At 45.3% G+C, this 18,916-nt stretch overlaps 1 protein-coding gene across 1 annotated transcript in view; it reads left to right on the top strand.

The window, feature by feature from the left end:
* Positions 1 to 18,916, top strand: part of SPTBN2 (spectrin beta, non-erythrocytic 2) — a 95,841-nt gene that overhangs the window by 15,462 nt on the left and 61,463 nt on the right. Inside the window, exon 2 of the mRNA XM_083478396.1 lies at positions 12,421 to 12,524. The gene's annotated coding sequence lies outside the window, so the exon portion shown is untranslated. The remainder of the gene's footprint in view (positions 1 to 12,420; positions 12,525 to 18,916) is intronic.

The raw sequence follows: 18,916 nt of genomic DNA, 5'->3' as shown, positions 1-18,916 counted from the left end.
GGTACCCTCCTGATGTTTTCGACTACAGCTGCCATCAATCCCAGCCAGCACAGCTGTTGGCAAAGGCTGCCCATATAGCATTTTGGGCAAAAGATGTCCCATCTGGGTGTCCCATCACTGATGCCTGTTCTGGGCCTAGAAAACACTCTGGCACTGAGTGGCTTTAGAAAGCCATCTTCATCCTCACCCTCTTATGATCTAGAGTTGAAGTGTTCCATGGCATAGTGGGTAGAGAGGAAAAAGGAAGCAGAGTAAGTCCCAGAGTCCCTGCAAACCTCAGGAACAGGGGGACACCTTTGTGGCAGGGGGTCTAACACAAGCGTCCTGTCTCTCTCTCCCTCTCCCTCCGCCCCCCCCTCCAAAAAAATCCTGGAGTTGCTCCTGGCATCATCTTAGAAGGAAGAAAATGGTTGGGAGATGCACAGCTGTTGAGCTTGAGAATAAGCAAGACCATGTCTGTATCCACAACCACTCTCTCTATTTGAGCATGGGAACACTTTTTCATAGTCAGCTTTTTTGCCGTTTTCATAATAATTATAAAAGTATAAATGAACACAAGGTCATTTCTCCAATTCCACCTTTCCCTCCAAGTGATTCCATGTTATACAAGATCCATATAAGTGTGTATTGGATCATGACCGGTTGTGATCGTTGAATATTGTTGTTCTCATTTTAGCATCTTGCTCCAGAGAGTACCGTGAGTTGCTGGTGGTTTTGTCATTGTGTCAACTTTCCTAATGTATGAAATAAACATATACCATGTTTCCTCAAAACAATCTTTCGACATTTGCATTTTTTTTAAGGGTGTTAAGCTGCTTTGACAGTTTTTCCACGAGAGCAATGTTCATACCTTTCCCCAGCCAAGCCTCCAGTGTTAAATTTGCTGTTTCCTAAAGCTGAGCTAGAATTTGCCTGGCTAGCTGTCACGAAGAGGAGTAATAAGTCTTTAAACATGAGTTCTTTTAAATAATCAAGAAACAAGTTTAACAATGCAGTTTTGGGATCACAAGGTACTTCCTGGTCTGTAATGAGACTTGCTCATAATTAGCTTCCTAAAAAAATCGAACCTTTCTTATGACTCCATTAGCTAGGATTGTAGGACCCCATTTGTAGGCAGCCTCTCAAACAGCCCATAATGCTATCTGTGTTAAAAAATTAATACTATGTTCTCCTGTGTTTGCTGACACTGAGTTGAATAGCCATTTCCTCTTATTTTTTTTTGCCAGTCGTACATTTCTGTGTTGCAATCCAGGTCTCTTTGCCATATTGATTTTAAGGAGCTAAGGCCACTTGTCATTGAATCACATAGGAGCTTATGTATGTTTGATAGCAGTTCCTGAGAACAGTATTTAGGATTCACTCTGGTTCACCCTGGTGGCTTCAGATAAAATTGTAGAATTGGGCATAAAATTGTACAGTCTGCGTTTCCCAACTTTCCTTTTAGTTGCATACTTGTGAGAGAGGTGCCATATCTTTATATAAATTCCTGACTGTTCCTAGTCCTTTCTGTTTCCAGCCTTTAAACGGTTATTCCCTAATTTAAGTTACAAATATTTTGTTCTAAAACAAATGGGACAGTGACAAAAGGGAATAAGAATTGGTGAAATGGCTGGTGCGAGATTTTTGGTTCAGATTTGTAAATTAGCAAGTGTTCAGTATATTTGGGGGAACAATTGGGTGGTGTGTCAGGAATAGAAGTGCTGCTGCACATTTTTTAAATTAAAAGCGTCTCGTTCCAGGGAAATCCAGGTGAGTTGTAACAAGTGTTAACATTTATAGTGGGCCGAAGTTATTGTGCTGCATCGTGCCACCATGTTAAATTCGATACTCTCAAGTGTTCCTGAGGTACTCTATTTATTTAGGACAAAGCTTGACTTTAGATTGATGCTATAAAATGTAATTGTTATGAGGGGGAGAGACTGATGTACATCATTTTCCTTTTAAAAATAATAATCATTGATTTCCATTCCCAACACTCTGTAATTTCCTCAAGAGCGGTTGGTAAAGAGGTTTTAGAATTCCATACCCTTCAGCGTTTATCTGATGAAAATAGGGACGTCCTAGGGAAAAGCAGGACGTTCCAGGATCAAATGAGAAACCAGGACGGCTTCTGTAAATCTGGGACTGTCCCTGGAAAATAGGTCCTGGGATTGACCAGCAAGGCTACATTGTCCACAAAGAGGTTTGTTTTATGTGCCGGTGCAGCAGACTTTACTTCCTGTACTGAGCCATTTTATCTTTTTGTATTAGCTATTGGCACCATGGCGCTGTGGTCTAAACCACAGAGCCTAGGGCTTGCCGATCAGAAGGTTGGTGGTTCAAATCCCCGCGACGGGGTGAGCTCCCGTTGCTCGGTCCCAGCTCCTGCCAACCTAGCAGTTCGAAAGCACGTCAAAGTAGATAAATAGGTACCACTCCGGCAGGAAGGTAAAAGGCGTTTCCATGCGCTTCTCTGGTTTTGCCAGAAGCAGCTTAGTCATGCTGACCACATGACCCAGAAAAATTGTTTGTGGACAAACGCTGGCTCCCTCGGCCAGTAAAGCGAGATGAGTGCCACAACCCCAGAGTCTTCTGCGACTGGACTTAACTGTCGGGGTCCTTTACCTTTACCTTTTTACCATGGCGAGAAAGAAAAGCAGTGGTGAAAAGGGGGCAGCCCTGTTTCATGCCCCCCCCCCCGGAACCAAGGTGTGTCCCATCCATTTAACCTAACCTTAGCTTGGCCTAGACGTGTTTTCAGACCATTAATGCATTTTCCCCAACAAGGTGTACAAGAAATCCCAGCTCAACTTGTCAAACACCTTGGTGGAATCCGATGAAGCAATAGAGATTGGTTCTTCATTCTTTTGGTATTATGAACTATATCAGCCATATAATTGGGTCAGCTATGTATTTGTGTCTAATAAGGCATATTCGGTCTTTATCTATTATCAAAGGTGTTAATAATGCTAATCTACCTGCTAAAATATTGCTAAAGATTTTAGCATCTTGGTTTATGAGAGCTATGAGTCTTCTTGGATAGGAAATTTCCCAGGTTTCTTCCATGCAGTAAGGATTGGGTCTCCTTGCAGTATAGAACTGAATAATATTTTTAGTCTAGGCCTCAGTTGCTCTTTAAATGTTTTATAGAACCGGATTATAAAACCTGGATTTGTAGAACTGGATTATAAAGCTTTAATTTTGTTAAGGCTTTCATAGTATCTCCATCCAATATTGGTTCTATTTCATTTCTTTCGTTGATTCCTTTCTGGAGCATTTAGTTTCGCTTCATTTAAATACTTGTTCGTTTGCATAATATCTGCTGTTCTGATCTGAATATCTGATTGAACATCTAATCTGAAAGGAATGCTTGCAATTTTTCTCCCACTGTCTCTGTTCAGTATTGTTGCTCTCCATCGTGTCCTTATGAACTTGTTGAAAAGCAAGAATTTTTATCAGTGTGCTCATAGAATTTTTGGTTAGTATATTGCCTTGCATATGCTATCTTCCTAATTTCTAAACCTGTCAATTCTGTTCTTTTGTAATAATGTCCTGCATATTTTTTATTGTTGTTGCCTGATTGTTTGTGGGTGTCTTCAGGTTTCTTTATTTCTGTTTGGAGACTAAATTTTCATGCCTCTCTTGACCTTTTAAGATGTGCATATTTAATTCTAATATGGCCTCTCTTACCACATTCACTTAGTCCTCCATTAAGACTTCATTCAGAAATTAAATTATAATATGGCCTCTCTTACTACATTCACTGAGTCCTCCACTAAGACTTCATTCAGAAATTAAATTCAAATACTGTACTGTATGGCCTCTTACCACACTCACTGAGTCCTCCACTAAGACTTCATTCAGAAAGGCCTCCAGCGTCATTGATTAAGAAAGAATAAAATCTTCCTTCAATTTATCGACTATGTGTTAAGTAGTGGATTCAGGTTTAGTTTCCGTGTTCTGGTTTTTAGAGGAGAGTCCATTATATGTACGGTAGTGAAAACAGAAGCATGGTCCAAAGGACCTGGAGAGTTTACTGGTTTATAACAGTTGCATCAGCTAGACTTTTGGATCAGCTAGACTGTATGAGTTATGATGTTATGATAATGTGTGTGTGTGGGGGGGAATAGTAATCTCAATTAGTGGTTCCCAAATTCCCCCCCCCCATGGACTGCTTCAAAATCACTGAGAGTCTTGTGGGACCCCAAAATATTTTTTCCTGCCTTTTGTAGCAATTGCAATGCACTGTTGCTGGAAGAGGGTATGGATTTTTCCTCAGGATTTACTCCCGAAGCTTTTCTCACAAGGCAGTGGAGGTTGGATCAGAGTTCTCCTTCTCCTGGATGGGCTGCCTTCCTAGGTTGACGAGAACCCCATGAAAGCAAGTATGACACAGATGTACTTTTAACCAAAATTTAGCAAGGTTCTGCTGCATGCACGCTACTGCAATGAAGAACATAAGGGCAATGGCAGCAGCAATGACAGAACAGAAGTACCCACAATTCTTCCGTCCCTTGTAAACATACAGGGACGCTTTACCATTAATTCATAATTTTTGCATTACATCTTACTGACCAAGAGAAAGTACTTAAGCTCTCCTGTTCAGAGGAAGACATAAAAACACTTCCTTTCAGCTTGGGTTTCAGACAGAATGGCTTCCTCAGGTTGCCATTGTTTTTGCTGTTTCTCCGTTTTTCTTTCTTGTTTTTCTTTGGTTTCTTCTGCCAGCTGTATAGATGGTTCTGTGCTTTCTCTGGATCATTCTGGTCATTATTTCCAGTTCTGCCTCTTCATCCTGGCCCAGATTCAGGGCTGTAAGCGTTTTTCTAGATCCCTCATCATGAGTAGTAGCAGTTGGCATGGTTCCTTCTTTGATTACTGCCGGTTTAAAAAGGAAAAACAAATGGTGTTGAATATCCACGTTTCATAGTTTTTCAGTACAGTATATATTTTTTGAACTCAAGCCTTTTTTGTAGGGTTTCATTACTCAAGTCCTGAAAGAGACTTTTTAAATTTATTTTTCATTTGGTTTTCCCATGTAAGGTGAAGAACTGTGTTAAATCTTCTTTTACTTGGAAGTAATGAAATGGAAATATAATGGCCTTTTGCCTGAGGAATGTGATCAATATCCTTGCTTTCCAGCTGAAGCTCAGTGAAAGTCTCATTAGCCCAAGTTATAAAAATGGGGAGGAGGTCCTGGCTTCCTGCAGATTTGGGCAACTCTCTCGCCCTCGGATTATTTCACCAGCTGTGATTCTCCCAGTTGTCCATTGCCTGGTATTGGATTTCTGGGCTTGCTTTTTCCAGTCCTGCAATGACAGTTTTTGCTTTAGGCCAAGATTAAGGGTCACTCCTGCAGTTTAAATACCCCCCCCCCAACTGATCTTTTAAGAAAGGTCCTTAATATTGACCTTCAGGAGGGTTGCTCATTAAAGATTTCTCCTGACCCACTTCCGGTTATTGTAGGAGAATGAAATTGCACATGTATAATGATGCATCTCTCCATAGGTAACATGGTAATTTGTAGCTCTGAACTCCTAACAGTTTCTCTGTTACTGGTGCTAATGTGGAGTAGCGTCTGATAATGGAACCAGTTGAAGCAGAGCGGTCATCAGGTTCCTGTATTTGAAAGGGCGCACACCACGGGAGTCGTTCAGTGAGATGAAAGGGACTTATGGGGAAGATGCCCCATCGTATGACGTAGTCAAGCACTGGCATCGTCAGTTCAAGTGCGGTCAGACTTCGGTGGAATGGCTCCCATTCCTGGGCAACCACAGTTGGTCATTGATGAATGACACCATCTGGCAAGTGGAGGCCACCATTTTGGAGGATCGCCATGTAACCATTCGCCAACTAGCTGCAGATGTCAAGATCTGAGTGGGCTCTGTAGAAAAAATCACCCATGACCATTTGCACATGGGAAAGGTGTCTGCACGGTGGGTTCCTCGCTGCTGACGCCTTTCCAGAAGCAGGAACAAGTCACATGCTCACAGGCTCTTTTGGCCATGTGTCACGAAAACCATGATGACTTCTTCGCCAGACTAATTACTCAGGATGAAACATGGATCCATCTTTATGACCCAGAGACTAAATCCCAGTCCAAACAATGGAAGCACTCTGCCTCGCCACCTCCAAAGAAGGCACGTGTCCAACCGTCAGCGGGCAAGGTCATACTCACGGTCTTTTGGGACCAGCGTGGAGTAGTGGTGATGGATTTCCTGGCAAAGGGTACCACAATTACTGGGCTATACTACGCTTCACTGCTGTAGAAATTGTGGAAGGCCATCAAAATCGAGAGGCGTGGTATGCTGACCAAAGGTGTCTGCCTCCCTCAGGATAATGCCTTGATTCACAACTCGCACATTGCGCTGATGGAAGCACGATCCTGTGACTATGAAATCCTTCCTCACCTTCCTTACTCTCTTGACCTCACACCACTGGACTTCCACCTCTTTCCAACCATGAAGTTATTTTTGAAGGGCAAGCTTTTTCCAGACAATGAAATGCTGATTTCTGAGGTCAAGTTGTGGCTTCTGAGGCAACCTGCCGACTTCTGCAGACGAAGTCTCCACAGCTGCATAAAGCGATGGGAGAAGGGTTTGACTCTTGCTAGTAGCTATGTAGAGATGGACTAATAAGTGTGCCCAGTTTCATTTGTCTCAGTCCATGGGGAAGTACGTCACGGGGAATCTTTAATGAACGCCCCTTGTATCTATAGCCAGCCATTCTTCCCTAAAATCTTTTTTTGAACTGCCACAGTCGTTCAGACATTTGCGCCATGTCGTCTTTGGGAATATGGGCTGACACGTGCCATGACGAGCCCATCTTAGTATTCCTTCAGGCCTAGATTTGTGGTGTTGTGTCCTCGTGGCACAAAATAGGCTGTTAACCATTTCCCCTTACCTCAAGTGAGGTTTTGAATCTTTGCCTTTCCAGGTGTTCTGAGGCTGAGTGCTATTTCCCCTCTTTTGGGGGATGATATTCAGGAATTTTTTGGCAGTGGAGAGCTGGACACTCCTGACAAGGGTTTACACTTTGATTTGGTGTTCTCTTTTGCATTAAAGGTTGTATATATGACATTGTGGGGAAGGATTTCATTTTATGTACGCCAGCAGCACCGTTCAAATTGGGTTTGTTTTTGGAGGTTGCTGGAGTGGGGAGCGCAAACGATTGCAGAGTTCACACTTGCGGTGCGAACATGTCCTGCTTTCTTGGCTCATGTGCCCGTTTAGGCCCCTTCTGCTGTTGGCTCTCAATCCAATCAGTGTCTGGATTAAATCTTCATGGTATTAGCAGTGCAAGGAGAAGGGTTTTTCAGGGTGATGGGGGGGGGGGGAGCAACAATGAAGAATATTGGCAGAAATCCTCGTATTTGTTTGGACACAGCTAATAAATCCCGCTCTGCTGGGGTGGCGACATATGTGCTGCTTGTAGCTTTTATGCAAAATATCAAATGAGGTTTCAATTAGTGCACAGTTTCTGCAAAAAGGAGTGCTGGAACTTAAGCCTTCCTTTGAAAGCCGTACGCTTTGGCCTGGTAACTTTACTCCCCCTAAAATGCTCACTAAGTGTTGATGGTGGACACTCTGCACATGTTCAGGAGACTCTCTCCCCTGCTGTGTTCCAGACCTTGAAAAAGAAGCTCTGGGCTGGCACTCAGGAGCCTGCCCCCAGAAAAAAAACTAAAAAACCCTACTTTGGAGGGGGGGAGGAGTTGCTGTGAGAGGAACCCGGCACATTTTAAAAGCAAGGTGTGCATTGCGAGCCCTAAATTCAGGTTTTCCATTCTGTATAGAATCTGGCTGCCTGTTAAATCAAAATCCCTATTTTTTATTATTTGTTTTAACAAACAAAAGGATTCTAGTCCTCATTGTTGTTGGGTGGGGGTGGGGAGGAGTCCTTTTTATTGCTGTTGAAAAAACACAGGCAGTGTACAGGTCCATAGCTGGAGTCTTTAAGAGTATAAGCTCCCTTTGGCAGTCCAAAGCTAAGAATAAACTAGTCAATTGGCCCACGTAATCTGCGGATTAGCCACTCTGATGCTCCTAGGTTTGGTGTTGGGATGCTTCTGATAGCCAGGGCACAAGAGCTGCTGGTATCGGGAAATCTCATTTCTTATTGCCAGAGGTGTGGAAGGTTACATTAATGTTTTCCTCCCCCCTCCCAATAAGGCAGCTAGCTAAACCTGAAATCCAGGGAAGGCATCACAAGCCACTTGCTTTGTGGTGATTCCGGAAAGAGTAATTGTTGATCGGGCAACATAAGCAAAGAAAATGGTATTTAAACTTTTGAACACATTTGCTGATTTCCTGTCTCCGCTTCTCCCACTCTGAATTTTCCTCCCCAAATCCTCAGTGTAAAATGCAAAATTGGATGCTTTGACTGTTGGCTAGCTTTCTCTCTTGCCCTCTGAAGGTTTCTTTTTTTTGCAGGGTGGATGGGGAGCAGTCAAACTGGACCTGCAGTCAGAGTCCAGAGGGCGGGAACAGTTTGGAAAAGGGAAGTCCTCGCCTCCTTTTTTAAAGCCCTTGCGATAAAATCTCATTGTGAACATGCTAAAAATGTGCCGGTGCGCTTTTAAAAAATAAATAAAATAAAAAGCATTTATTTATTTATTTAAAAAATCTACTTTGTGAATTAGCTGGAACATGTGAAGTGGGAAGGAGGAAATCAGATTTGTGCATGTGTGTTTAGGTAATGGATCGTGGACTTAATCCTTAAACTGAAAAGCCTGCCTAAGCGTGTTGTCAGAAGCAGGCTGCTCCTGAACTAAAAAATGTGTGCTGAAGGAAGGGACTGCTTGGGGTTGAAGGGGGTGGAGGAAAGGAATTCTGCACATGCTCAGAGGTAGCTGTCTTATTTATTTATTTTTTTTAAAAAATATTTTTAAACTGCCCTTCATCAACACAGTTCCTAAGATGTTATTCACACTCCAGGATTTAGCCTAGCTACTGATAACAAGACTCCAGGGACTTGGACCCTGGTTGAGGCCTTGGAACAAATGGATTTTTAAAATGTGGCGTATTTGAGTCTGGGTTATCAGCTGCACTGTTTTAAGATTTCTAATAAGTCAGCTCATTGGTCTTTCTTGCCCAGCATCTCCCTAGAGCTTGAGGCGAAGGGCTGTAGCCAATGATAATTCTATTTGACTAATTTAGGCCTATTGATTTCAGTGGGTCTACTCTGAGTTGAACTTAGTTGGCCACAACCCCAGGTGGTTTCTTCCTCTGCCCTACCTGGAGATAGCAGGGATAGAACCTGGGGTCATCTTGCAGACAAAGAGCTTACTTTTAGGCACCCTTGAACCCTAAACATCATCCTGTTTTTGCAGGATAGTTTTGACCGTCACTGTGTCTTAGGGGAGGGAATGCTGCAGTTTAAACTCTGTGTGTGAAGAACTACCGTATTTTTCACTCTATAAGACGCACCAGACCATAAGGCGCACCTAGTACTTGGAGGAGGAAAACTAGAAAAAAAAAATTTTGAATCTCAGAAGCCAGAACAACAAGAGGGATTGCTGCACTTCTGGGATAGCTGCGCAGCCTGCATTCACTCCATAAGATGCACACATATTTCCCCTTACTTTTTAGGAGGGAAAAAGTGAGTCTTATAGACCAAAAATGCAGTACCTTCTGTTGTCTGTTCCGAATCTTTCGCTATTTAGCTTCATGGGATGTCCCCAAATTCTAGTATTGCAATGAATTCAGTAAATGTTCTCTGCAACAGGGCAGGGTTCTGTCTACATGCAAAATGGGAAGATAGCAAATGGTTTTGTAAATACTTGTGGGCACGTCTGCGTTTTCGTACCAGGTCTTTGTGCAAAGGCTGCATTTTCATCGCAGCTTAAAACTTTCCTCCGGACTCCCTGGCGGCAGTTTCGGGCCTCAGCTGTACATTTGCCGCCTGTCACTTTTCCAAAAGGCTGCATCTGCCGTCTGTTCTGTGTTGATTTCTTTCCTGCCTGGAGCAGAGGTGGCGGGCACATGAGCCCCCAGAAGATAAGAAGGCAGGGCAAGCCAAGTGACCTGGTTTGGCTGCTTGACCCGGATTTGGCACCACAACTGCCGCAGGGAGTCTGAGTCATCGGGGCTGTGACCCAGATCTCCATTTTCCGGAGGGGTGGACACTGCTTGTTGGTTTGCTGACTGGCAGCCCCAGTGTATCCTTTGCAGCCAAACCTTCCAATTGTCAGATATTTCTGGGGAAGGAAGGCGCTGGCTCTGTTGGGGTGGCAATGGGTGTTTTGTTTTTTAGGCAACATGGTTATTTCATTAGGCAGTTGCAAAGGATGTATGCAAGGTTTTGATTAATTGGAACTCATCTTCAAGTTGTTTGGTTGAGCAATGAAACCAAACCTGGAAGAGGCAGCAGGAGAATGAAAAAATTATGGGGCTGATGGAAACCCTGGTCTGCAGTTTGTAGTAGCTATAAGAAGGAAGGAAGAGTGGTTGGTAGATCTTGGGACTCAAATAAAAAGATCTGATAAATCCATGCCCTCTGCCCTGCCCTGCCCTCTGGGTATTTTATTCCTATCTACATTTTATTGTTCTTTGGGAGATTAAGATTGAGATTAAGAGTCTCGTGCTTTACCAACCGAGTTATCCCAGGTCTATTGCTGAGCTTTGCCAAAGCAGATTTGAGTCAGGGTTTGGGGTGAGGGTAAAGATCTGTTGGCATTTTAAATGCAGAAGATACCAAACAGAATCAAATTTGTCGTGGCAGAGCCAGCCGTGTACAACCGTACTGTGCCGTGTTGGTTTCTCTGATATCAAGCCATGTCCCGCCACCTCTCTGTGGAGAGACCACCTGCAATTTCCCATTGGGATGCTCTCTCCCTCTGAGCTGCAGCAACAACAGCATCAGTTATTGGCACTGCCGGATTATCTGTGATACTTCAGACAGCGAAAGCAGAATCAGGGGAATCTATTTGTCTTGTGATTGCTTCCCAGAAGCAGCTTCCCAGAACAGCTGAACCCAGATCACACTCTGGGCTCACTCAAACTTCCATTTGTCCAGCCACTTTCTCCCGGGGAAACCCGCAGTTTAATGCTGGGTTTTCCATGGACTGCTGTTTGTTCCAATTTATCACGAAAGAGCGGGTTTTTTTGGGGGGGGAACAGCAGGTCAAAGGGAAAAACTGCTCAGACCCTTGCCTAGAAAGCAGAAAATCGTTCTGACTGTGCTTTCTAGGCATGGGACAACTGGAAGTGTACCTGAGCCCTCCTCCCATCATTTATGTAAAAAGGTACCCTGCCCTGTTAAGTCTTGCTTGCAGCCTTGCTTACCATCGCCTGTGGGCCCTGCCCAGCTGCAGGGAGGAAGCTACTCCTCATACAATGCAAGATATGATGCTGCTTAATCTACTTGTAATATTTTAATGGCTCTCTTCCTCTTACATGCCTCTTGTGTACCGGTATATAACGGCTGCCTTCCTGGTATGTGTGCACAGACTCTTTGTTTTCTCTGCTCCCAGTGTGCTTCCACTGCTGGTTTGGGAAGCAGCGGACCCAGGGTGTTAGTGACAATCTATATTTATCCTGCTGTTTTTTAATGGAATACTTGCAGTTTGATGCATTTCCACCCCAAATGAGATTAGATCCAAACTGAGAAAAGGAACCTAGCTGTGTTTAAGCTCACAGTGTCTACACAGCCTATTTGTCTCTGTTTATAATCAATATATTCTGCAAATCTGCAGCTAAATATTTGGTTGGATCAGTTCAGGACGGGTGAATTTTAGAGCAGGAAGGGCCCTGTTTGCTCCACCATTTGTGTGACAGCCCTTCAGATATCTGATGACATCTATCGCCTACCCCAGGCCTAATCTTCTCTTCCCCAGGCTAAACGTACCAATACATTTTAACTATTAGGGCCATATTTTCAGACTACTTGCCATACATGTCATCATCCTCTGGACACACTCTTGTTTGTGGTGGTCCTCCTTCAGATGTGCTAACAAGAACTGGACACAGTACTCCAATATGAAATTTACTTTCTTACACAGCAACATTATCTCCTTGCTTTCCTGACCTCCATTCTCTTAAGCTCTAAGGCTGCAGTCCTATACACACTTACATGGGAGTAAGTTCTATTGAACTCAGCAGGACTTACTTCTGAGTAGACAGACCTGACTTCTCTTTTCCTGCCCCCAAAACAAATCCTTTCACTTGGCCACACAGAAGCAATGCTGTTTGTTAACATTCTTTTGCTGACATCTTCCCCATGAAAACTTACAATGTTTGTGGATGTTCTGTGACATCCACCGTTCAGCGAGTGAAGGAAGGGACTCTCAGGCAACAACTCTTGTGAAGCAAACGAATTTGGGCATTGTACATAATGTGTTTAAAGTGCGTTGTTGCCTACCTCCGGGCCTTGAGAATGGTGCGGGTTAATAATCAAGTAAAGAGGCTACACATTTCTCCTCTCTGTGTTTGTGTGTTACAGGTCCTTGTATAAAGAACAAGCTCTCGAACAGACACCCAGCCAGGGGGAGCTGAATACTCGGACAGCGTGGCATACAGATTGGCAGAACCAGGCTGACTTTCTGTGTAAGTGGGGTCTGGCAGCTGTGCCTTAAACTTGGATGAGGTGGATACGAAACAATGCTTTCCTTTTATTAAAGAGTTATTACAACAGCCCTGCAGGGTGGGGCAGGCCAGGAGTGAGAATGGCTCACTCATCATTCCTGTGTGTGTGGCTGGGCAGGGTCATAGCACAATGCTAGAGTACAGTGGTACCTCGGGTTACAAACTTAATTCATTCCAGAGATCCGTTCTTAACCCGAAACCGTTCTTATCCTGAGGCGCGCTTTCACTACTGGGAGCTCCCGCTGCTGCTGCGCAATTTCTGTTCTCATCCTGGGGCAAAGTTTGCAACCCGGAGCAACTACTTTGTAACCTGAAGTGTTTGTAACCCGAGGTACCACTGTACATGTTATGCATGGATTTGTCCTGTTAGTTCAAGATTTCCCCCCTTCCGTCCTGAAGCTCATGGGAGGAGCTGCTTTGCATTCAGAGGGGTTCAATCCCTACCAGTCAGTGTAGAGTCAGATGAACAGTGCTGGCTCCAGGTGGGGGTTTTTTGTTGGCGGGGGAGAGGGTTTTTGCAAGAAGTGGAAGGGCCAAAGCATGGTGGTAGACGCCTTGCTTGGCACGCAGAAGTTCCCTGGTTCAATTCCTGCCATCTCTTGGCAAGAGTGGGAAGTAGTCCATTCTAAATCTGCATTGCCAGGCAGTGTAGACTACATTCCCTTCTGGACAGCTTTCTGGGGCTCACATGCCAGTGGTGGGAGGGGATAGAGGAAGTGCTATTTTTTCCTTGGCTAGTTTCTACACACACTTATTGTTATTATTATTTGAATTTATATACCGCCTTATAAATCAAGATATAAAACCACAAAATCAAGTTATAAGACCACAAAATACCTAACAAAAATAAAAACAACAACCCAATAGCCCCTCCCCCCCAAAAAAACCACATTTCGAAAGGGCATAGGAGGTAATTCGGATCAACCAAAGGCCTGATGACAGAGGAACTTTTTGCCTGGCGTCTAAAGGTGTATAAGGGAGGCGCCAGGTGAACTTCCCTGAGGAGGAGCCACTGCAGAGAAGGTCAGTTCTCATGTTGCCACCCTCTGAACCTCTAGAGGAGGGGGCACACAAAGAAGGGCCTCAGAAGATGATCCCAGGATCCGGGTAGGTTCATATGGAAAGTGGCGGTCCTTGAGGTATTGCAGTTCTGAGCCATTTAAGGCTTTATAGGTCAAAACCAGCACTTTGAATTGTACGCCCCTCTGTCCTCCATTCAGACAAGCAAGAAGCCTTATCAGAGGCCAAGGGTGCATCCCAGCCAGGTCAAAACACTCAAGGAAGGTGCAAAACAGGACCACTTGAGAGTTTAACCTGTAGAGCCTTGGAATGCTTGTAGATATTCTGTGAGTGAAAGAAGTATGGCTGAGGAGGGAGCATCCCGAGGGCCAGATAGAAAAGCTTTGAGGTCCGCATTTGCCTCCCAGCCCCAAGGTTTCCCTCCCTCCCCATGGTGTAGACAGTGCTGAGCTTGGTGGACCAGTCATCTGGCTCTGGGCAAGGCAGCTTCTATTATTCCTAAGGTGTCGGAAAATGTGGTGAAGTGGTTAGAGTATCTAACCACCACAGTGTTCTGCAGCAGCTTTCAAAATTCGCCAGGTGCATTTTGCACCTGGCTATCGGCCTCTTGCAACCAAGTGAAGATGCCCAGGTACCAGGATGGCGTCTAACGTCTCCACCATCTGGAGGTACATGCCTGGGGTCTTTGGGTCTTGCCTGTTTTCACACACTAACAACACATCCTTTGGAATTCTATCCATGATATTTTATCTGCACAATCGGAATGAATTTCAGGAATCAAAAAGTTGTACTGTACTGGAAAACTTGGTCCTTTGCTTGCAAATAAAACTGCAAGATTGTGGTCACACCTTGGATTAAAAAATACACTAGTCCCTTTAATATCTGCTTTGTGGGCAAGAATTGGCCGGTGAGGGGATACTGGTTGCCTGTCCCTGAGCTGGAGAGCAAATGCCACAGCTTCAGAGGTGCTGTTAAAGAAAACAAAACTTCAGTTGTTTGGTTCATTCTTTTTTGGGAGGTAAGGAATGCAGTCTGCATAAACGTGTGCGATGCTTTCTTGTTGGTCCTTTGGGAAACTGATGGACTGCTTTTAGATTTTTCTCTCCTTGGAAAACCACTTAGCACAGAGAAGAGAAGTAATTTTCTCCCAGGGTGAGCGGTGTTTGGTGCTGAAGGCCACCTGCCAACTCACACACCACAACCTGAGATCCGCTCACTTGCTCCTGGTGCCAGCCTTAATGGGTTCTACCTGTCCTAGGGGAAACAGCTGCCGTTGATGGATACATCTCCTTAGTGCAGGGCTGCAGACTTGTGGGCACCATCCCACGGCTGCGTCTTGGCAAGCAGAACAATAGCCCAAAGACTTGATACCGGGTATATTTTGTTAAATTCACACCTTGTCCTTCCATAAATGAAAAAACAAACAAACCGGTAACTATAAGGCAGGAGTGGGGAATTTCAAGCCCAGGTGGCCTAATGCCACCCTACAGGTCTCTCAAGACTCTCCCAGGCCACATCTTCCGCTAGTGCTTTTGTGACAATGTCTCTTGCTTCTTTGGAAGGAAGATGGTTTGTGTTTGTCTAATTGTGTGTAGATACCTCTGACTTTCCATGGTTGGAATGTAGCCTACGATTCAAAGGTAAGAGTTCCACCTGTGGCTCCACCCACGTTGGCATCTGGCCACGCCCTCTGCTGGTATGCACCCCCCCCCCAGTTTGTGATTTCTTTTATTTACTGGGGAATGCAACCCCCAGTAAATAAAAGATTCCCCACCCCTGATTTAGTGGGAACGGTCCCTGGGAACAAATTATGTCAGCTGCCCAGGTACATAAGTGGCTCCTGACCATTTTACCTTAAGAGTGGGGCACATTTGACTCTCCAGACGTTCCCATATTACAGTTCCCAACAGCCCCAGCAAGCATCCCCAATGGCCAGGGATCATGGGAGTTGTAGTTCAGCCACATCAGGAAGACCAAAGGCTCCCCCATCTGCTGTGCACATGGTGCTGGCCTCTGCCGTTGCTGTTCCTCCACTTTGCTTGAGTTACTATGACAGAGGATCGTAGAAGGGACCACAAAGGTCATATAGTCCAATCCCCTGCAATGCAGGGACATTTTGCCCAATGTGGGACTCGAACCCACAACCCTGAGATTACAAGTCTCAAGCTGTCCTGACTGAATTTATAAGAGTTGCAGAGAAAATCGGCTGTTGAAGCTTCTCTTCCCCACCCTCCCCGCAGTAACTGCACCTCCATAGAAGGGCTATCTATCTGTAAAAAAAACCTGGCGGAAGAATCCTAAGAGTTGAAAGGGACCTGGGAGGTCACCAAGCCCAATACCCTGCTCAGTCCAGGAATCCACTGCAGCCAGGGCCAGTGCTATCCTTAGGTCAGCTAAGCAGCCATCTCAGAGGGGAACAGTTTTATGCAGATTGGTATAAAATTATTCTTCACTGTTAGCAAAACAGAACAAATGACTTTGATTGTAAGTTATATGGATGTAATCAAGCCATCAGATACTGAGATATCTGAGCCAGAGGTTATCATAAGAGAACCTTTCTTGGGATTTGTTCCACTAAAGGAAAAGGTGTATATTTGAAACACCCTTGGAAGAGCTTTGCAAACACTCTGTTCTGCCCCCTACCCCACCCCCTTCCACTCCTTCTTGTGACATTTTTGGGTCACTTCCCGGTTCGGCGCGATGCGTGTATTCACTGTTGCGCACATATTGAACATGCGTAAACCTGTGTGCGGTGGGGGTTGCCTGTACAAGATTTGTAATGAAGCCCTTCCATTTCATGGTAACAATTTGCAAGACGAGAGTGACCGAACTCAACTTCTGTGAACTGATAATATTCATTTAACAAAGAGTGCTGAAATGGCCCCGCGGATAAATCTTAAATTCCCTGCCAAAATCTGAGCAGGTTAGTGAGCTTGAATAGAAGCAAAGCAAAAGTCCTTCTGCTGGAGAATTTCTGGGTGGACTTGGGATGCAGCGTCACAATCCATCATTTTGAAGAAGACCAGACAGACAGGAGGCCAGATGGCCACGGTGTCCTGTCCCCCCACCCCCCGCCACCCTGTGAAAGTGTAAATAGAAAAGCTGTCTGTTTCAGCAGAGGAGTCGTGACAAACGAGGCCTGTCTGAAGGGAGCGGATGAGAGCCACAGATGCAAAGCAGAGCTGGGGAAGGTGGTGAGGTTTAGGAGAGGTTCCTCCAAGGCAGAGGTGAGGAGCCATTTTCAGCCTGAGCTCTGCATTCCCTTAAGGCTGGGCAACCTTCCGGAGTCCGTGAGCCCGTGGTGAGTGGGGGCAGAGTGACAAATGTAGATTTTTACATCCGTACAGCAGTCGAGCTCCAAACGAGCAAGGGGTGTTAATAGAGTTCAAGGGCAGGGTTGGGCAATACCTGCTTTTCAGCATCGTAATGCATTGCCAGCGAAACTTCACAATATGGTGGTATATTACGATGTTGGGAAGGAAGAAGGCAGTTGCTGGCCACGGAGACAATTAGCGCCACAATGTGCAGCTTCTGCCTCTTCCTGTTGAGACTGGGTGGGTTGTGCTGCCCCAGGCAGAGCGCATCAGTCGATGTGCCACATGGCATGACACCGCAGAGCTGCCATCCTCCCCAGAACCACCAGCCGCAGCTTGCCCTGATGATCTGTGGCTGCGCAAGCGGCGGCTACCTGGAGCCATTCTTCTGCTCGGTGTGAGGAGGAACGGAGGAAGGAAGCAGCCTGCTAGTGTTTGTGCGGCCAGAGAAGGAAACTAAGGCTCTGGCGGGCAGGCAGGCAAGCCACCCCCACTTCCGAGGCTGGCAGCTGGGCCACGGAGGGAGTGGGCAAGCGTTGGGCTGCCTTATTGAACTGTGCGATGCTGGCAGCAAGTGGGGCCGGGGATTGCCAATACATTGCCTGATGGGAAATTTCTGAAATTAGTCCCGTGATTTTAACTCTAATCTGGTTTCAGGCAATGTATTGATACATTGCCCGTGGCTATTCAAGGACATATTCCAGCCAGGCAAAAACACTTGAAGATGGTGCAGAGCAAGACTGGTTGGGTGTGTGGCCTGGGGACAGACAGACAGGACTGCACAGAAGGACTCGCTCCAGCCACATGGAGTCCAGGATGCTGCTTGGTTTTCTGAGGAACTCCAGGCAATGAATTGGACTGGGCGTTGGCTAGAGCGCAGTCAGTCTGACCGAACAGGTATGAACACACAGTCGGTCCTGCTACATGGGGTCAACTGCATTCTTGGGGAATTGCCCAGCAGAGCTGTTTAGAGTAGTAAACTAGCTGGTTCGGACAAGGAAAGCAGTCTTGTGTGTGAGATTTGCTTGCCATTTTGAAGGCGACATCACTTTTATTCATTCTGAATTGGATGCCACAATTGGCCTTGGTCCATTGGAGGTCGCTGGTGCACCATCAAAGAATTTATTATGGGATCAGTTTCAGTTGCTGCAGCTGGAGGATGTGAGCAGAATGTTTTTGGCAGTGAGGCTGACATCGTGCCCTCTTGATTCCTGCACATCATGGCTGATGAAATTAGTAGTAGCAGACTGGTTGGATTGGTCCAGGGGGTGGTTAATAGCTGATTAAGGGAGCAGCCTGGAGAGAGAGGGATGTGACTGAGGAGGGGATTTGGCCCGGGGAGGGCCACTGTGGGCTAAGTAGAGTGGTCTGGAGGGATATATTTGGCCCCTGGACCAGAGATTCTCCACCCTGGCTTAAATAATTACTGGCAATGCAATGAAGCATTTTGTAAAGTAGCAAATGCAGATAAAATTGAAGCATGTTTGGATTTGTGAACGTACACACAGAGATTATGTTGCATTTTGAGAATTTTCCTTTAAAAGTTTCACTGAGTATTCTGTGTTTGTTTGTGTGTGTCCGTCTGAGAATATGCTAACTTTGGGGGCTTGTAGCAGCGCCACAAAAATCCCTTTGCATGCTGGCTGTGGCTGCTGTGAGCAGGATTTAAACATTTTCCGCATCACTGCAAGCTCTATTTTCTCTTTCTCACTCACTCACTCACTCACTCACTCTCTTCGCCAAAAGCTGATTTTACAACTTTTTTTAAAAAAACTGGGCACATTCTAAAAGGCTTCCAGAAGACTAGCTGTGTTTATTTGCTGCAGCAAAAGCAACTGAGAATCCCGTAGTACCTTGAAGACAAGCAAACATTTTATATGGCAAAATAAGCTTTTGTGGGATAGAGTTCATTTCATCTGATGCTTCTGATGAATGGCGGTGCATGACGTGATGAATCTGTTCATCTGGAAGGTGTTTCAGGAAACCTTAGTCATTTTTCCTAAATGCGGGGGTGGGGGG

This window comes from Podarcis liolepis (assembly GCF_965112155.1).
Source record: "Podarcis liolepis genome assembly, chromosome: 15".
In the NCBI taxonomy this organism is placed as follows: Eukaryota; Metazoa; Chordata; class Lepidosauria; order Squamata; family Lacertidae; genus Podarcis; species Podarcis liolepis.
This window is presented reverse-complemented; position numbering and strand designations above follow the sequence as displayed.